This window comes from Schistocerca nitens, chromosome 6 (genome assembly GCF_023898315.1).
Source record: "Schistocerca nitens isolate TAMUIC-IGC-003100 chromosome 6, iqSchNite1.1, whole genome shotgun sequence".
In the NCBI taxonomy this organism is placed as follows: Eukaryota; Metazoa; Arthropoda; class Insecta; order Orthoptera; family Acrididae; genus Schistocerca; species Schistocerca nitens.
Window position 1 is genome coordinate 343368907 of NC_064619.1, and position 22219 is coordinate 343391125.

At 38.6% G+C, this 22219-nt stretch overlaps 1 protein-coding gene across 1 annotated transcript in view; it reads left to right on the plus strand.

Moving 5' to 3' along the window:
- Positions 1 to 10068: 10068 nt before the first annotated feature.
- The window catches only part of LOC126262794 (ribitol-5-phosphate transferase FKTN-like), a 119482-nt gene continuing 107331 nt past the window's right edge, over positions 10069 to 22219 (plus strand). Inside the window, exon 1 of the mRNA XM_049959616.1 lies at positions 10069 to 10349. The gene's annotated coding sequence lies outside the window, so the exon portion shown is untranslated. The remainder of the gene's footprint in view (positions 10350 to 22219) is intronic.

A 22219-nucleotide genomic window follows, 5' to 3' on the forward strand; every position in this document is an offset into this window, starting at 1 on the left:
TTAGAAAATTTAAAAAGGGAAATGGATAGGTTAAAGTTAGATATAGTGGGAATTAGTGAAGTTCGGTGGCAGTTGGAACAAGACTTCTGGTCAGGTGACTACAGGGTTATAAACACAAAATCAATTAGGGGTAATGCAGGAGTAGATTTAATAATGAATAGGAAAATAGGAATGCGGGTAAACTACTACGAACAGCATAGTGAACGCATTATTGTGGCCAAGATAGATACGAATCCCACACCTTCTACAGTATTACAAGTTTATATGCCAACTAGCTCTGCAGATGATGAAGAAATTGAAGAAATTTATGATGAAATAAAAGAAATTATTTAGATAGTCAAGGGGGACGAAAATTTAATAGTCATGGGTGACTGGAATTCGGTAGTAGGAAAAGGGAGAGAAGGAAACGTAGTAGGTGAATATGGATTGGGGCTAAGAAATGAAAGACGAAGCCGCCTGGTAGAATTTTGCACAGAGCACAACTTAATCATAGCTAACACTTGGTTTAAGAATCATGATAGAAGGTTGTATACATGGAAGAACCCTGGAGATACTAAAAGGTATCAGATAGATTATATAATGGTAAGACAGCGATTTAGGAACCAGGTTTTAAATTGTAAGACATTTCCAGGGGCAGATGTGGACCCTGACCACAATATATTGGTTATGACCTGTAGATTAAAACTGAAGAAACTGCAAAAAGGTGGGAACTTAAGGAGATGGGACCTGGATAAACTGAAAGAACCAGAGGTTGTACAGAGTTTCAGGGAGAGCATAAGGGAACAATTGACAAGAATGGGGGAAAGAAATACAGTAGAAGAAGAATGGGTAGCTTTGAGAGATAAAATAGTGACAGCAGCAGAGGATCAAGTAGATAAAAACACAAGGGCTAATAGAAATGCTTGGGGAACAGAAGAGATATTGAATTTAATTGATGAAATGAGAAAATACAAAAATGCAGTAAATGAAGCAGGCAAAAACGAATAAAAACGTCTCAAAAATGAGATCGACAGGAAGTGCAAAATGGCTAAGCAGGGATGGCTAGAGGACAAATGTAAGGATGTAGAGGCCTATCTCACTAGGGGTAAGATAGATACTGCCTACAGGAAAATTAAAGAGACCTTTGGAGATAAGAGAACCACTTGTATGAATATCAAGAGCTCAGATGGAAACCCAGTTCTAAGCAAAGAAGGGAAAGCAGAAAGGTGGAAGGAGTATATAGAGGGTCTATACAAGGGCGATGTACTTGAGGACAATATTATGGAAATGAAAGAGAATGTAGATGAAGATGAAATGGGAGATATGATACTGCGTGAAGAGTTTGACAGAGCACTGAAAGACCTTAGTCGAAACAAGGCCCCGGGAGTAGACAACATTCCATTGGAACTACTGACAGCCTTGGGAGAGCCAGTCCTGACAAAACTCTACCATCTCGTGAGCAAGATGTATGAGACAGGCCAAATACCCTCAGACTTCAAGAAGAATATAATAATTCCAATCCCAAAGAAAGCAGGTGTTGACAGATGTGAAAATTACCGAATAATCAGTTTAATAAGCCACAGCTGCAAAATACTAACACGAATTCTTTACAGACGAATGGAAAAACTGATAGAAGCCGACCTCGGGGAAGATCAGTTTGGATTCTGTAGAAATACTGGAACACGTGAGACAATACTAACCTTACGACTTATCTTAGAAGAAAGATTAAGGAAAGGCAAACCTACGTTTCTAGCGTTTGTAGACTTAGAGAAAGCTTTTGACAACGTTAACTGGAATACTCTCTTTCAAATTCTGAAGGTGGCAGGGGTAAAATACAGGGAGCGAAAGGCTATTTACAATTTGTACAGAAACCAGATGGCAGTTATAAGAGTCGAGGGGCATGAAAGGGAAGCAGTGGTTGGGAAAGGAGTAAGACAGGGTTGTAACCTCTCCCTGATGTTATTCAATCTGTATATTGAGCAAGCAGTAAAGGAAACAAAAGAAAAATTCGGAGTAGGTATTAAAATCCATGGAGAAGAAGTAAAAACTTTGAGGTTCGCCGATGACATTGTAATTCTCTCAGAGACAGCAAAGGACTTGGAAGAGCAGTTGAATGGAATGGATAGCGTCTTGAAAGGAGGATATGCGATGAATATCAACAAAAGTAAAACGAGGATAATGGAATGTAGTCGAATTAAGTCGGGTGATGCTGAGGGAATTAGATTAGGAAATGAGACACTTAAAGTAGTAAAGGAGTTTTGCTATTTGGGGAGCAAAGTAACTGATGAGGGTCGAAGTAGAGAGGATATAAAATGTACACTGGCAATGGCAAGGAAAGCTTTTCTGACGAAGAGAAATTTGTTAATATCGAGTATAGATTTAAGTGTCAGGAAGTCATTTCTGAAAGTATTTGTATGGAGTGTAGCCATGTATGGAAGTGAAACATGGACGATAAATAGTATGGGCAAGAAGAGAATAGAAGCTTTCGAAATGTGGTGCTACAGAAGAATGCTGAAGATAGGGTGGGTAGATCACACAACTAATGAGGAGGTATTGAATAGGATTGGGGAGAAGAGAAGTTTGTGGCACAACTTGACCAGAAGAAGGGATCGGTTGGTAGGACATGTTCTGAGGCATCAAGGGATCACCAGTTTAGTATTGGAGGGCAGTGTGGAGGGTAAAAATCGTAGAGGGAGACCAAGAGATGAATACACTAAGCAGATTCAGAAGGATGTAGGTTGTAGTAGGTACTGGGAGATGAAGAAGCTTGCACAGGATAGAGTAGCATGGAGAGCTGCATCAAACCAGTCTCAGGACTGAAGACCACAACAACAACAAGATGGTGCCATCAGTCAGCTTATAACTCATGTTCGATATAGACACAATCTATTACTACTTTGGCTCTTTTGTAACATTATTACCTATGCACCATTTGTTTAAAAGGATCACACATCCTCATATGAAATGTAAATAATTATTTAAATAAAAACCAATTTTTAGTACATAACATGTAGTAGAAAATAGCCCCTTACAGATTTTTAACATCGTGGAGAAAGTCCTGAAATTTTGTGATTTTGCATTTTTAATAGCTATGAAAACACTAGTAAAATTCAAAATGAAAACCGTGGAGTCCATGCAGTAGATGACAGTAAGGAGTTAAATTACTAATGTATTAACTATGTATTGCAAGAACCCCACATTTTTCGGTTTACATCCTACTACAAGTATTTTCAAAGCTATTAAAAGTTCAAAACAGCCAACTTCACAACTATCTGATGGAGTTAGGAATCTGTAAGGGCTGGTAGACCTTTTTTCTACTTTTTAGTCCAGTTTACAAAACACAGTATATACAAAATTGATTTTTATTCAAATGATTATTTTCTGATTTTATGTCTTGTGGGCATTAAATTTTTCACTCGATTTCAAACATTTTGATGAGGTTCCAGCAGAGTCATATGGTAAATTTCAGAGTTATTTCAATTTTTCTTTATGTGAATTAACCATTAGATTGTTTCTTCCGACATATATCTTGCAAAAAGACTGTGAAGGTCAAAATCAGCTACATTAAAGCTCACACAGAGGCTTACAAGCAACATTTACACCATGAACAATTCGCAACTAGAACAGGAAAAGTGAAAATGGCAGTGGTACACAAAATAGAGACCTACAAGAAAGCTTATTAATATTGCATTATCATACAGTTCAGTACTATTTTGAAAGTTTCCAGTCTCTAGCTCATCAGGAAATGACAGTGGTAAACAAAGTATACTCTGCCATAAACCAGACAAGAAAGCAAATCAATACTGCATCCAGTTGCATATGTTGAAAGTTTCGAGTCTCTAGCTCATTGGGAAGATAGTTTAAAATCAACTGCAAAATTTGTGCCAAACGGGCAGACAGGCAGACAAGAAAGCAACCTCATAAAAACGTGTTAAAGTGAACTAGCACAATCTCTATCCTCGCGAGCTTACTACAGACAGATAGATGGATTAAGAAACAATAAATAACAAAAAATCAGAGCCACTACACCTCAGCAAGGCCCATGGTCCATCGGAGTGGATTCACAAATATTATGTGCGCAAATATTTGTGCAACCAAATTGTACTGTGTGGACCAGTGTAAACCTTCGTAAATACCTACTAAATTTATATGTGAGCCTGAAAATTAGCCGAATTTATTGGAAAGGAAGTGATATGGTATGGAACTAAGTTTAGACCTGTAAGTTATGGTTCCCAATTAAACAAAGTCCACAATTAACAGGCAGTTTATTTATACAATTACAAAAATTACTTGTAACAACATTTTCCAGAGGTCTGTAAAAGACATGAACAGTTCTTTATATACTGTAACTGTGCAGCCAAATTATTTCTTTATTAATTGCATTATTGTAAATTTAAGTAATTTGGAGACACTAATCAAAGCTTACTCTCCTTTAAAAAACAACAGAAAGTAATGAAATGACGTAGTATTATTGAGCTAACAATGAGAAACCAATGTTGTGCACTTGCAGCCCTTAATGCTGACAGGCATGTGAGATAATTACTCATAGGTCACAAATAATTTCAGGCCCTTTAAAAAAACTTACAAGTACATAAAACTTAAGTGCAAGTACCGTTTCGTTACGACAAAGCAGCAGAATTATCATACAGAACATGGGAGTGATGGCAGCACTAACATATAGTACAAACTGAGTTTAATCTTTAGGCACTGCTGCAGAAGACCACACAGATTTTCACTATACTCTGGGCAGTCAGTTACTGATAGTATTCTTCAAGCAATCCCATCTCAGTTTGTACCTTAACACTTACACACTTAAGCATTATAGTGACAAGAATTTAAACACCCATAGACATACTAGTTCAACTTGAAGCAATCACTCACAGCTTCCGCAGTTAACCAGTCTTATATATTTGTAGAAATTTTAATTTCTACAACCAAGAGTCGAATCTCAACAGCTACCCAAAGTCTAAATGAAGCCAACCAAAATCAGTGAAGCAGTTACTTTTATTATATATAGTGCAACCTTTCATGAACAATGGACAATAAAATGCTTCTGTCCTCTGCCTGTCTCACTCAAATTTGCAACAGCATCGACAAATCCAAAAAGTAACAGTAGCATTTACAGCACCCATGTCAGCTGGTTCATAAACATTAATTCAGTTAACATATGTACCGATTGATACCTTACTGCACCATGGATGTTCTCATCCAGATACAAGCATTTAATGTTTACAGTATATCAGTAGCACCAAATGTGTTGCCATCTTTGTCGGTAAGTATCAAGGCCAGAAAGGACCTCAATGCTCTCGTCAGTCATGTGCACTGATTTCAGACATAATGAGAAATTACTCCACAACTTAATTATTAAGAAAATCAAAATACAAATCTCTAATTCTGAAGCTACAAAAACAGACAAGCAGATGTGGGCTTTCTCACCCACAGAAAATTCTCAATTTTTAATTAAGTAGACACTGTCATGGTTAATCCACCCTAATCAGCCAATTGCTGCTGAGAGGGCAACATAAGCAACATTCACAGTTGATAACAACAACACTTTTAATAACTTTTCTTTGGACAAATAAAATTTTATCTTTAAAATTCAAAATCCTTACAAGCACAGGCAACCACCCTATTCAAACAACAACATTAATTTTTAAACAAGCATTAAGTGACTTGCAAGTTAATTACATTCTATACTCAGTAAAGCTCCCAAAAGGAGATTACAGTAATGAAGTAAAGTTTAACCAATAATGGATATTGCCTCCAACCTTTCCTTAGTCTCCCTATCTCTCTCCTTATTATCTTTATCCATCACTTCCAATATTTCCTTATTATCTCTATCCATCCTCTGTAAAAACTGCAGTAGCACATTGTCATTTGCTACTTTCGGTGCGCTCACCTCGTTCGCTTGAGAAACCGTAGCTTTGCTAAGGTTAGCTACACTTTCACTGCATTCCTGACCTAGTCCCGGCTCTCCCGCATCGTCGGGAAAAGCCCCAGTTTGTGGACAAAGCCCGCGGCCTGGATCACCTAGCCGCGATCCGCCAACCAATGCAGCCCCTTCTTAATGTTGGCCGTTCTCGCTCATTAACCCAAGGTCGACAACTACTTCCTGCTCCACTATGCCGCCTGCTACGTTCACCGTAGAATCACTCTCCTCCATGGTGACTACACTTTTCGACTGCGACCTAGTTACTACAGACATTACGCAAAAGAAAATTTATATAACGATCTTCCAGCCTTGGACGACGTAGCAATGAATTACATAAAAAAATAAAACATCCTCACCAATTCAGAAAGAAATTGCTAACAAAATATTTTACTCCTTTGCGCTATCACAATTTATCCCATCAAAAAAAATCTTAACAGCAAACCCTAACAGCACAATCCTGGCAGAGTCGAATTATGAGAGGCACCCACATGCCTTGCTCATACTGTGGCATAAAGCAGTCAGGCCTGCAAGATGAGTGGTCTGCCAAGCAAGTGGATTCTTTCTTATTTATCGAGTAACATGAGCTCTAGTACTCACAATTAAGTTACAAGTTATTCTCCTGTTTGAATATTACGCAACGGAAACGGAAACGCACATCTGACTATTAGTAATTTACACAACCCTGACTGTTCACTATGCACTGGCAATACCACATTTTCTTTCTTATTTAACGGCTTTGATCAACACGTGGCCATCGCACTGAATATGAATGGCGCACACATTATAAATTCTGGATATCATGACAACATACTATTCGAAGGCAAAGGCCACCAATCTTTTTCTTTTCACTATTTTTTTATTCCGATAAATTCTATAACGTAAACACACAAATTCTATAACCTACAACAATAACACATGAGAAATTCCGCCCAGTGGGCATGGCTTTACATTGGTGATTCTCTATCTTATGGTCTCGTAATTATTTAACGCTACAGTGCACTTTCTGGATAGGATGGTGGATCTTTTGCTATATCTCACACTTCGACTCTCACACCCATCATCACGAAAATTTCCTCCAGACCGAGTGGTACAAAAAGGAACATGCATAACCCACTGCCTCTGAAACTATCTTGTTACTCTCCCATGCCAACCACACGTACTTAAATTTCATGAAATACATCACACTGGCAACATACAATACAAAGAATAGTCACAACGTTATAATCACATCACTTTCAGCTTTCCCACTTCAATTAGTATTTATCCCAGTTTCACACGCCACTGCCCCACTTCGTAACTTTTCTTTCCTACTACGAACTCTGGAGGATATATGCACATATTCCTGTGCAATGCAAGCCAAGTGGCATTGCTGGATAGACAGCTGACTCACCTTGCTTCTCTCTCAGAGTATTATAGTATGAATCAAGCATCACACGGAAACATAACACGCAAAGTAATATTAAGAACATATTCATCACACACGCGAGTCCTCAACTGATACCATGGAAGAGTACTTCTCTTTATCCTTTGTCTCATACACAGATTGAGACTCACACAGTACTCACCACATGGAAGTACTCATCTCTAATTTCAAGTCCTGCACACGCCATTTCTTAAATACTTCCAACTTATAGTACACACGCTAGTAATTCAGCTTAACTTAAGCACTCGGAAGTATTTCAACTTATTGCTACACGTGGTTTCATTGTAACCGTTGGTCACTCCCGAAGATTACTACGATCCCCTTAATATTACCTGCCTGACATTTAATTCTCCCCACAAAAGTTCCTGAAATAGAAAAATTATTATTCTAAACTACTCTTAAGTATTTCAGACGCATACCATGTCTCCACTCTTTTGTCTTTACGGAGCACACCTAAGACAGGTCTTACCAACACTAGATCCAGCGGCAGAGTGCTGAAACATGGCCATTCTTCAGGTCATCTCGCACCTCTGTCAAGGTGGGGGAAGACCATGCTACCGTATTGGTCAGCCACATTTCAGGCGCTCAAAGCTCCGGTAAGTTTCATCTCTTTGGTTCCACCAAAGGTGACCAAAGGATCGTCTCAAAGATGATCATATATTCACATTCACTATCTGCGGTTAGCAGATCACCATACATTCATTCATTTAACAGATCTCACCAAACTGGATGTAGGGATTTACTTTGTGGGAGTGCACATGTGATCAATTAAATAAAGAAATTGTCATACTTTCCCACACTGGTATCCGGCTTTGCTGTATTAATTGAAATTGAGTTATTATTAGAAAAAATATGTTGTACTGACAAGAATAACGAAGAATGTTGTACCTATTTTCAATGTCGGATGGTACTGTACCCTTTCAACATAGCCTTAAAGGACGAGGGCGAATAGCATAATACCAAGTCAGCTTAGAAATTTAAACTACACTAGTAGGTTAACATATGCTCACTGAAACTGGGGAGCTCATTTAAATTACCCCTTAACAGGTTACTGATAAACTAAAACAGTCAAGTAAGGCTACCATTTCACAGTTTACGAGTGAACAAGTAATGCAAATAGATAACACAGAACGTACAGATTCAATGTTAAGCCTGTGCTTTGAACCAACTATAACAACATCCACACGGCTCACTGTACCAGGAAAAATATTACAGTTTCACCTTACTGGCTTATGCTGTCCGTCACTCCAAACAGCAATAGTACCAATTAATGCACCTTGCTTACTCGGACTGTATCTCATCACAAAATTCAGATAAACCTTTAACCAAACACAATAACATGTGTTTACTTAAGCAGCACTAAATAGAGGGGACCTTCCTGTTGGCAAGACAACAGTTTCCAGTCATGGTGCCGATATTTGGGAAGCAAGGATCAGTATAATATGCGCACCAAAAACATGACAAGCAATTCTCACCAAATCTTTTATAAAATCCTTTACAGATCCAAATCAGGGCCGCACGACTCGATTCGGGTAATGGGCCGACTCCAGTTCCCACACTACAAGCCAGGTTCGGTCTTGCAAACGTGTCAAACACACCACTACCTCTGCGTCGTGCCCCGGCCTGCTCAACCACGCTCGCCTCCGATTCTCACGCGCCTCCAGGCTCTCCGGCTGTCCCCTTTCTAACCCCCCACGACCGCCGCGGCCAAAAGGCACGTCAAACGGCCGAGCCCAAAGATCACACCATGCCGACACGATCGATCAATCGATACGAGCCGGCACGGCTCAGACACAAATACCATATTACACTGCAAGCATTCTTACCCATACACAACAGTCACAACGACACGGCAGTAATGAAAAACCCATGAAGTACAAAACAGTAACTCACTAATTATTTACACAGGCTACCACTGCAACACACACAGAACGGAACATTACCCCATAAGCCATGAAACACAAAACTTTTGGACCATACTGATCTAAAAGCTCGAGAGAGTACAATGATTCCAAACGTGGGCTCGCTTTACCAGCCAATCAAGCCTCACGCGGAGACAAAAATATTACGCTTGTCCCTAACACAGTAAAAAAATGTAAATCACAAGTCTGAAATGTCTAGCTAATTATTAATAGTTGGTACTAGGTCAGGAAAGCACAAAAGCCAATTTTGTGGCCATGAATGGGGGATATTCTCACGGAAGAAAGAAGTTGATCGCCTTCCACTGACCGGCTCAATCTTTCCACAATTACAACGGCTGCACACATCCCTTCCGTGTTGTATCTATAGTGCCCAACAGCTTCTTCTTCAAGGAGCCGCCCCCTATCAAGACTGTGTTCGGCTTTTTACTGCAGCCTGCCAACAGGTCCCACACAATGTACCTTCAGCAACTCATACTAGCAGAGTAAACAACCCTCTCAAGTACGATGCTCGCTCCTCATCCGCCTCTCAATAGCCTTTTTTTAACGTCTAGCCTGACCTCTGGTGTCGCCTGTCAGTTTGCCTCTGCCGAAGTTGTAACCAGGGCGAGAGCAGAGTCGATAGCGTGCAGCACACCAGAAACACTGGCGCCCACAACACAGAAAAAAAGAGTGTTATCACGGAAAATAACTCGATGATATCTAAATTCCTCAGTATCTGTATCTTGCAATTTTTGTCGTTGAACGATATAATTTAATTGGAATCTCTAGTCGATATCTCGATCTGACAGCATCGAGCATCGGTGATAGTGGGATGGAGGGAGTATGAAAATGTTTTGAAATGTAGATGTATTATGTGCTGTAGTTTTCGAATGTATATTGTAACAAATGTGTAATGCTGGCGAAACCATGGCACGTGCTAATAATTATGCGTGTTATCTCGAGAATAGATTTGTACCTCTTAGAGAGTTTACGACAGCAGAACTATAATGCATCTTCCGAGGGTTAACCACACACGGTGTTCTCACTGTAAATCAACAAAAACAGTGCTTTAACTGGAGACAAGACAAGAGAGACAATGAGATCATTCGTACAAGTATGTTAAGGAGCTGTGTCTCATTCTGTGTAATTTTAAGCATAAGTATTGTATGTATTTTCGTCTGTATTTGAAGTTAAATTATATGGTTGTCATTTAAATGCCTTCAACACAAAGCGAATCAGGGTTCCACTCTTCTGTTAAAGATATAGCGATTAGTAATGATAGTCACTAACATATGTAACACTAGACCGTTATTTTCCATTACGTATATTGTTTTATTTAAAAATGCTTTTCCGACAGAGAAAAGTTCGGTAGCCGACTACCCGTTGCTAATGGAACAGGGGGAACTGTTAAGACTGTACTCCCAAATATAAGTAGGCCCTACATGAAATTGACGAAAGGTACAAGCGTTATAGGCAACAAACTGCCTACACTGAAGTTGAAGGCCCTGTTGATTCTGTATAGTATGCAGCGACCATCATATGAAGTTTACTCGTGGAAAAGAGATGGGGAGGAGTTGAAATGTTGCAGAAAATTTAATTGGTTGTGTCTCATACATATACGCGCGCGAAATTGATGTTTGCCTGTGGACCACCCTATTCAGATTCAGTTTTCGTTCCATAGGCCCAAAAAATGAGATGATGCTCGTGTATGAGGAACGTGTCAGAAAGTATAACATAAAACATTTTAATATAATACTACCATGATCATTTGTTAGGAGATTGTTGAAATAGGTAAATATGATGGGGTAAACTGGAACATCTAATATTTACAGAATGAAACATTGTTATGCACTATTAATAAATTTATCATGCACAAAATACCAAATTTTGACTGTTGTGACCATGTGCTGTCAAAACTGAAGTCTAATGGACATTTTTACTTGAATTGGCGTAACAGTCTATTGAGATATTCATCTAGAGAGTAGAAGGAGTTGTCTATCAAAAAGTCTTTCAAACTCTGTTTAAACTGTGCTTCATCTGAAACCAAGTCGAGGAATGGCCCTTGTTCTGTTCAGCTTCATACCTGACATGCTCATAAAAATATGGTAACAGCTTGAATGTCTTTCAATCTTTGCAACAAAAAAGTTTGTAGCGTGGTGAAGTGTAGGCTTACATGTTTTTATCCACGTCCTATAATTTTTTTCAGTTTTCCGAATGTCCCAATGCTTGTGTTCACGTTGATCTCTTTGTCGAACAGGAAAGTCAGTTTGAGGCTTCAAGCTAGATTGATTTGAACTCATATTTACTGTTAGACTATGCAGGATGTTATTTTATTGTAAGTCAAATCCTCTCATTGAATGTACCAGCTATCTAATGTCTGCACTTGTGCGCTGAAATTACCTGAATGTGTTTATAGAGCAGAAGATTTAAGTTCATACTTGCCTACAGTAAGCAAATGATAATATATTAGTTTTAGGACACCTTCCAGCATTATCTGATGCGTAGTCTCCATGATTGTTTATTATGCCATTGATCTCTTAAATTGATAGGGCAAGGCCACAGTATATTAATTGTTTAGATTCTATATCATGTTTGAAAGACCCTTCTGCATCCATCCATAATCGAACTCTTCATTACGTATTTTCTTGGTTCTGGATGTTCCCAGTGATCATACGAACACATCTATTTCAGTGGCCTCCGAATTAATCGCCACTTTCTAGATGTAACTCTTCATGTCTGTGCACCATGTAACAAGCAACTTTTAATTATAGTTCAGTGGATAATGTGTTTCTGTTTCTTTCCTGTTTTGCTACTCAAGAAGATTCTGTTTAAACAAGAAATCAGTGTTCTAGCTTGAGTTATTCATTTTTTAATTTCATCATCATCTTTAAAGGTGGTATCAAATTCTGTTCCTAGATATGTGTAACTACTGTGAGCCACATTTTCCTCTGTATCTTGTTTTCATGCTGGATAGTTCTGCCTCTGTTGGAAGATATTTTGTTCTCTTGATGTTAAGCTCCAAGCTCCATTGTTTATACTTTACCTCTAGTTGTAGTTTTCATGCCATAATTCTTGATGACCTTTTTGTTGTCAATCATGACTTGATTGTCTGTGCATTTCAGTTTATACTAGCAGGTTTCACACATACCTGTAATGATTTCTCTGCATTACTTCATAGATTTTACTGTTTATATTCTAAACAGGATAGATGGTACATGATAGCCTTGATACAAACCCTTAGTGACAGGAAACTTTGGAGATAGTTCTATGAATAGGTTTTATTCCTGATGTTGAACCATTATACAAATTTTGGAGAGCACATGTTAAAGTTTGATTGATATTTGAGTCCTGTAGCCCTTTGGGAAATACGGAAGCGTCTGATTCCACCTGTCTGCTTTGACCCATGACCTCACAAATATGGCGGAAATGACCATCCACTACAACTTCAGTATGGTGCATATGACGTCATTATGTAAACATGACAACAAACACGAAAGTACATCGAAAAACCAACACACACATCTTCCACAAAAACCTAATTAAACTAACGGGACAAATGTGGGAAATTGGGGTGTTTTGTGTGGGGACAAACTAAATATAAACACACGCCACTACACCAAACGACAGAAAACACTCAAATAACAAGACACCACAACCTTCCCAAATTCCACTACACAGAAAATCCACTGGAATCTATCACTTCCCTTGACCTACATAGGTCAACAGCAACTATCTATACCACACTACTCAAAACTTTCACCATCACCACACTTAATCCCACCGCAAAAAAAAAAAAACAAAAAACAAAAAAAAATTTGCAATTGAACACTTCCGATGACCTACCTTACGACATCTCCACGTATAGCTGTTCCTGGTCAAAGATGCCGGAAGTATAGTAAGCATCATTTCTTCATGACACACTGAACACTTCACGACTTCACCAACAGGACGAATAGCTGAAGAAATTTTACTAGAGACAACCCACTGTCCCCCATCATCCCCTACAGCCAAAAACTGTTGCCCTTGTCGGTCATATACATACCTACTAAAGGAATAAACAAAGCAATTTACCAAAATTCACACACATTGAACAGAAAAAAAACTGCAATAACGTTGACATAACAAAACCGAAATCGTTAACTCACTGAAAAATATTCCACTGAAAGCACAGTTACTACCGATACCACACACGTGCAATGCTACCACGCAAGTGAACCCCATATGCCACATAACACGCTACCCATAAACACACCACCAGAGAGAACCACCAACCGCAACAATACACCACCTATAGACACGCCACACACGCAAACTAAACCAAAAACGTCACACAGCACATAAACACACCACCAGAGAGCTCCACCGATCACATCAAAACAACACCTACAAACACGCCACTCTCACGAACTAAACTCCGCGCTGTCGTGACATCACACATCACAACCACCTTACGTCATGGGTAAAAGCCGACGGGTGGAATCGGACACTTCAGTTGACCCGCCCTTTGCAGAGTATTTGGTTAGGTACTGTATGAAGATCTACAAACAAAAGATGGCTTTCTTGGTTGGTGTTTGATCTTTCCTCTCTTACTTGCTTCAAATGGAACACATTATCTAAACCCTGATTGCTCTTCTTTCTCTTGAACTTTGTGTTCTGTTTCCACTATATCTCTAAGAATCCTTGACCAACGCAAATGACTCATTGCACTTATTGCTGAAATACTGAATATAAGTGTCCTGCTCGTTACTCAGTAGGCTACCACCTTAAACTACAGTACGTAGTTACTTAGTGGGGTTAACATGTGCTTCTATAACTCAGGTCTTAACATAAGACTGACGCTATTCAAAATCAGTTTCTCATTTCGAAGATCAGCTCCTGCCTTCCACTGTACTGTATTGTCTCATGCATTTCTTTAATAGATTGGTAGGCTGCCATCCACAATTTCTTCTTGTCCTCTATCAGTGTTTCCATATTAGCATACCTGTCATAGTCACCATCTGGCAAAACTGAAAATAGTGAATACACATGTCTGTTTTGACCCATGATGTCATCAGGATGGTGTCCGCCCCCGGTAGCTGAATGGTTAACATGATAGAATGTCAATCCTAAGGGCTCGGGTTCGATTCTCGGCTTGGTCGGAGATTTTCTCCGCTCAGGGAATGTGTGTTGTGTTTTCCTAATCATCATCATTTCATCCCCATCGACGCGATAGTCGCTGAAGTGGCGTCAAATCAAAAGACTTGCACACGGCAAACAGTCTACCCGACAGGAGCCCCTAGTCACACGACATTTACATCAGGATTGTGGACGCCCGTATTTCAAGCGTAAATAATATGACAACCATGATGTCACTCATTAAGATTGCGAACAATCATAAATAACGCGCACAATATTTAACTCCAGCAATAAAATGAAACTATAATGACAACCACACTAAGTAGGATCTTTGGGGCCAAGACAGACTGAATATATGAAAACATTCAGTAGCTCAAAAGAAACCCTCAGTAGTAATAATTCCATCACAACTCAAAAACCTGGTGCTACAAAATTCATTTGATCTATTTGGTAATGAGAAAGAAGCCTGCAGTACTAAAAAGCAACACACCCAAATCGTCAAATCTATTACCCAAACGTTCACTTGCCCTAGCTGTCTAAAACAAGGCCCACAGTACAACAAACCAAAACTCACATAACATATACAAAAAAACTAACCAAACCAACAATGGTAAACTGTGTCTGCAATACCTGTTAATCACAGTTCAACACAGTTACCAAACATCAACAAGAAAAACAGCGAAATTGGTGACAATGTGCATCATCACCCAATCTCAAAGTACTTCACAAGCGAACGACCACAAACTCTTCCAGTACCAACCTGACAGACACTATCCACGATGTCAAATGACTCACAAGGGATCACCAACAAATTCTGCAGCATGCCATCAAATACGATCTGCCACCATGACATCACACAACACAGTTAAGTCATGGATCAAAGCAGATTGTTCGAATTGCACCCTTCAGTTGGCCTCAACATCCTCTGAAATGTCATTTGCATATTCTGATCTATGTCCAAGCCTGCATTTTATCCCCTCTACTTCCCTTTTCAGTGCAAGCTATTCCTAGATACCTTGTCATATCTTCACTAATCAATCCTTATTACTATCAAATCTAAATTACTACCAAGTTGATCTATACAGCATTAGCAAAACTATTATTTGCTCCCCTTGGGTTAAATGTAGATAAAACTGAGACTATTTATGGATTCTTCTGTTACATCTTAGTAGGACAGTTCAACATTTAAGGTTGAATAACAAAAACACTGTTTTTGTTTATTTCAAACTAGTTTACATTTTACTGAGCCATCTTCAGGAAACAACTGACAAACATCTGGAAGGGGCACTAGTTCTTACGTAACCAAACATTATAAGCAAACATACAATACACTTAGTATTGTGCATGAACTTGATTCTTAACATTAACATTACACTTTAAAATAAATAAAAATAAATACCAAATGGACAATATTAAGTATAATAAATAATTACACATTAAGCATAATCAATAATTTTAGTACACAATTTTACAGGTTAAATGGTTGAAACACTTAAGTTTGTTAGGCGATGTCATTGACTGAGGAACTGTTAAAGTGAACACTTTTCATTTCTGTTCTGCAACAAACACGTTTTTAACATTATAATTTAAACTTTAGGTAACGGACAATAATATACATAATAATCACAATCTTACTGTATTACATGTTATATGGTTATGATGCCATAGTTTGTAAGGTCGTGACATTGGATGAGAACTGTCTAACTGAGGACTATTAACTGACGTTGTGCATCAAACATGTTTTACATCATAAATCGCATTTTATGGAGTGGACAGTATATGCTGCTGTGTTGGGCAGTGGAGTTCTTGTGTTGATGACAATATGACAATGAGATTCCTCGCTTTTTTCACACTCACTGGTGCCTAAAAACATGTTTCACTACTGAACCAGAATTTGTATAGCAGTGTCAGCCTTGCGCAATATAAACTGGCGCTTAACAGCCATTAGAAAATGATTCAGCGGGAAATGAATGCCTGAAGCACCAGCAAGCTCTGAAACAATTTGCCCATAAATAAGGAGTCTCTTCCTGAATGTACTATTTCTTTTCTGCTGCATAATTACTGCAACCTATGTCCATTCGAACCTGCCCACCGTACTGAGCCTCAGTATCCCTCTACAATTTTAGCCTGGCACCCCCCCAAAAACCAAGCGCGCACCTACACACACACACACACACACACACACACACACACAAAATCTATCTCTCTCCCCCTCTCCCTCCCGCTGCCCCTCCCACACCCCCTCTCCCTTCCACTACCATATTGATAGTTCCTGATGTTAAAGGATGTGCTTATCAACCATCAAGTTGTGCCACAAATTCCTTTTCTCCCCAATTTGATTCCATACCTCCTCATTAATGGCCGAGGCCAACAACAAAATTTTTGAAAACCTTTTTCTACTTTGATAGCTGATCTTTATAGATTTTAATGAGCTGAATACAAATCTAGCCTAATTTCTTTTTGTATCACCCATAGCTTTCGAGCAATATGCTTTTTATTATATAGTATAAAAATCCTATGCTATATGGTAAATGGGGAAATTAATGAAACGCTTTGTTACAACATAAGCATGGTTTGTATTTACAGTAAACTATTTGAAACAATGAGGTTTCACTTGTCAACTGTAATTGGTTTGTATTTTCTTTCTCATTTTTCATTGAGCTTCTTGTGTAACTTTTTCTATGATGAGTCGCTTGCTGAACTTCTCGGTGAAATGACCAACAGTAGTCCCCCATCATGTTGGTGTTCCAGCGGCCTTGGTAGCGTTTTTCCATCGCTTTGATGTCCTGGTGAAAATGCTCTCCTTTCTACTCACTAACATCTCCCATATTGTCCGGGTAGTAACCGAGGTGACTGTTCAAAAAGAGAACTTTCAGGGTCATTAAACATCCTAAAGTTGTAAACTTCTTTAACATTGTGGCTATTATAGAAACAAATTCTGGGTCTTTTTATGTCCTAAGAACTTTGTAACGACTTGCTTCATTGATACTAATGCTTCTTTCTCATTTAAGGTCATTGTGGATTCAAAGTTAACATCAAACATCAATTTTCTCTTGTCAGGTTATAACACTATACTGCATCGCATATTATATCAACATACAATGTGGATGATTGATGATCTGGCCTTGTAACATTAACCAAGACGGCCTTGCTGTGCTGGCACTGCGAACGGCTGAAAGCAAGGGGAAACTACAGCCGTAATTTTTCCCGAGGACATGCAGCTTTACTGTATGATTAAATGATGATGGCGCCATCTTGGATAAAATATTCCGGAGGTAAAATAGTCCCCCATTCGGATCTCCGGGCGGGGACTACTCAAGAGGACGTCGTTATCAGGAGAAAGAAAACTGGCGTTCTACGGATCGGAGCGTGGAATGTCAGATCCCTTAATCAGGCAGGTAGGTTAGAAAATTTAAAAAGGGAAATGGATAGGTTAAAGTTAGATATAGTGGGAATTAGTGAAGTTCGGTGGCAGGAGGAACAAGACTTTTGGTCAGGTGATTACAGGGTTATAAATACAAAATCAAATAGGGGTAATGCAGGAGTAGGTTTAATAATGAATAAAAAAATAGGAGTGCGGGTTAGCTACTACAAACAGCATAGTGAACGCATTATTGTGGCCAAGATAGATACGAAGCCCACGCCTACTACAGTAGTACAAGTTTATATGCCAACTAGCTCTGCAGATGATGAAGAAATTGATGAAATGTATGACGAGATAAAAGAAATTATTCAGGTAGTGAAGGGAGATGAAAATTTAATAGTCATGGGTGACTGGAATTCGTCAGTAGGAAAAGGGAGAGAAGGAAACATAGTAGGTGAATATGGATTGGGGGGAAGAAATGAAAGAGGAAGCTGCCTTGTAGAATTTTGCACAGAGCATAACTTAATCGTAGCTAACACTTGATTCAAGAATCATAAAAGAAGGTTGTATACCTGGAAGAATCCTGGAGATACTAAAAGGTATCAGATAGATTATATAATGGTAAGACAGCGATTTAGGAACCAGGTTTTAAATTGTAAGACATTTCCAGGGGCAGATGTGGATTCTGACCACAATATATTGGTTATGAACTGCAGATTGAAACTGAAGAAACTGCAAAAAGGTGGGAATTTAAGGAGATGGGACCTGGATAAACTGAAAGAACCAGAGGTTGTAGAGAGTTTCAGGGAGAGCATAAGGGAACAATTGACAAGAATGGGGGAAGGAAATACAGTAGAAGAAGAATTGGTAGCTCTAAAGGATGAAGTAGTGTGAAGGCAGCAGAGGATCAAGTAGGTAAAAAAACGAGGGCTAATAGAAATCCTTGGGTAACAGAAGAAATATTGAATTTAATTGATGAAAGGAGAAAATATAAAAATGCAGTAAATGAAGCAGGCAAAAAGGAATACAAACGTCTCAAAAATGAGATCGACAGGAAGTGCAAAATGGCTAAGCAGGGATGGCTAGAGGACAAATATAAGGATGTAGAGGCTTGCCTCACTAGGGGTAAGATAGATACTGCCTACAGGAAAATTAAAGAGATGTTTGGAGAGAAGAGAACCACTTGTATGAATATCAAGAGCTCAGATGGCAACCCAGTTCTAAGCAAAGAAGGGAAGGCAGAAAGGTGGAAGGAGTATATAGAGGGTTTATACAAGGGCGATGTACTTGAGGACAATATTATGGAAATGGAAGAGGATGTAGATGAAGATGAAATGGGAGATAAGATACTGCGTGAAGAGTTTGACAGAGCACTGAAAGACCTTAGTCGAAACAAGGCCCCGGGAGTAGACAACATTCCATTAGAACTACTGATGGCCTTGGGAGAGCCAGTCATGACAAAACTCTACCATCTCGTGAGCAAGATGTATGAGACAGGCGAAATACCCACAGAATTCAAGAAGAATATAATAATTCCAATTTCAAAGAAAGCAGGTGTTGACAGATGTGAAAATTACCGAACTATCAGTTTAATAAGTCACAGCTGCAAAATACTAACGCGAATTCTTTACAGACGAATGGAAAAACTAGTAGAAGCGGACCTCGGGGAAGATCAGTTTGGATTCTGTAGAAATGTTGGAACACGTGAGGCAATACTAACCTTACGACTTATCTTAGAAGAAAGATTAAGAAAAGGCAAATCTACGTTTCTAGCATTTGTAGACTTAGAGAAAGCTTTTGACAACGTTAACTGGAATACTCTCTTTCAAATTCTGAAGGTGGCAGGGGTAAAATACGGGGAGCGAAAGGCTATTTACAATTTGTACAGAAACCAGATGGCAGTTATAAGAGTCGAGGGGCATGAAAGGGAAGCAGTGGTTGGGAAAGGAGTAAGACAGGGTTGTAACCTCTCCCTGATGTTATTCAATCTGTATATTGAGCAAGCAGTAAAGGAAACAAAAGAAAAATTCGGAGTAGGTATTAAAATCCATGGAGAAGAAGTAAAAACTTTGAGGTTCGCCGATGACATTGTAATTCTGTCAGAGACAGCAAAGGACTTGGAAGAGCCGTTGAACGGAATGGACAGTGCCTTGAAAGGAGGATATAAGATGAACATCAACAAAAGCAAAACGAGGATAATGGAATGTAGTCAAATTAAATCGGGTGATGCTGAGGGGATTAGATTAGGAAATGAGACACTTAAAGTAGTAAAGGAGTTTTGCTATTTAGGGAGTAAAATAACTGATCATGGTCGAAGTAGAGAGGATATAAAATGTAGACTGGCAATGGCAAGGAAATCGTTTCTGAAGAAGATAAATTTGTTAACATCGAGTATAGATTTAAGTGTCAGGAAGTCGTTTCTGAAAGTATTTGTATGGAGTGTAGCCATGTATGGAAGTGAAACATGGACAATAACCAGTTTGGACAAGAAGAGAATAGAAGCTTTCGAAATGTGGTGCTACAGAAGAATGCTGAAGATAAGGTGGGTAGATCACATAACTAATGAGGAGGTATTGAATAGAATTGGGGAGAAGAGAAGTTTGTGGCACAACTTGACTAGAAGAAGGGATTGGTTGGTAGGACATGTTTTGAGGCATCAAGGGATCACAAATTTAGCATTGGAGGGCAGCGTGGAGGATAAAAATTGTAGAGGGAGACCAAGAGATCAATACACTAAGCAGATTCAGAAGGATGTAGGTTGCAGTAGGTACTGGGAGATGAAGAAGCTTGCACAGGATAGAGTAGCATGGAGAGCTGCATCAAACCAGTCTCAGGACTGAAGACCACAACAACAACAACAACAACGTGTATCACCAAATATGGTATTACAATGCAGTAAATGTTACCCTCTGGGAGGATTTAAGTAAAATTGACCGTGAGTTACCTAATGGATTTGGATTATTGAACCTGAATTTAATATAACAGTAGAAACCAGAAAGCTAAAGATTGAAATTTGGAAAAATGTTTTAAGCAACCAAGGTTACTTAAATGAAATAAAATATGGTCACCAGCCTGAGTAGGCATAGTAATATGAAACAATGTTTGTTAGCAACTTTGACCTCCAAATCGTCTAAGGCCTTATAAACAGTTAAACGCGAACGTCTATATCTTCTTCTAAAACGAGGCATATTGTTCTCACTTGAATTCTGGTAAAGGAAAGCTTCCATTACTTCTTTCCCAGAGATGTGCAATGAAACTCTACTATAATAAGATAGTGATACAGTGAATACTAGCAGTCATAAATAGTATGTGCAAGCTCTCACAGGAACAATGGACACTTTATCTCTTCTCAACGGTAATACTTTGTCATATATAAATTATCTCATCATCAATTGTTGTGAAAGATACTACTAAACCAAAAATGGACATGTACATGGTCCTGTTTCAATAGTTACTTTTCATGTAGTACAAATATAATTAAAAGTCACTGGCAACAGTATTTTTACACTCAATATAAAGCAATCTTATTTCTATTTTTATGAATAAAAGTAATTACTGTAACTTTATCTTTTATGGGTAAAGACATAGGTGGGGCCCTCAAACTGTCTTTCCAATTTTTACTACACAAAGCACACAAAATTTACTTCAACTGCAATTAATATATTCATTATTCAAGTAGGTTTATTTATTTTAAGCCACTCTAAATTGGGAACTCTTAAACTGTTAATTACGCTAAAGCAAACTACATACACTTTCTGAGACAATTTGTGATGTGGCAAATTTTGGTATTATTCTTTTATTCAAATTTCACTCACCTCGCAGAACTTTTAAAACAGTTAAAGCCAGGTTCTTAAGTATGACTTTAAATGCATTTTACTCTAACCATCCACAAAATAACGTGCTTCCTTTCGTTATTAGCACAACCAGTAATTTTCACTGACAGAATTAAATGCAGTTAATCTTTGAAGCACAAATACTTCGAATTAAGAAACATATGAAACATTATGGAGGTTTTCATAAATGCAATACTAACTACCTCCCTTGATTTCAATGAAACCCACAGTATTTCTATTCATCTTGTTGCATTCAGAATTAAGCAACCCCAACAATCACTTGTTTTCAATCGTTTTTCACATACAGGATACTTCGATGTTAGTAATTATGTGGATTGGATCCTAAGAGATATGATAAGAGGAAACAATTCAAGGGTTGGACACACAGTTTAAAATAATTTGCGTTATCATTTCAAATTAAACAACATTTAAATGTACTGGTTCATACTTTGACAAAAATCTGACCCCTTATATTTTGCTGAAGTGATGGTGCAGTATTGGTGGCGAGTACATGGTTGCTACCTGGTCTCTCCTCTAGATGTAATTGGCTCTATTATCTTCTTCTTGGCGACGACATTTCCAATATTAGAGCTTTTTTCATTTATAGAGCACCATTTTATAGCCGTACACACATCTGAGGCGTTTCCCTATTACATCCAGGTACTGGAAGTC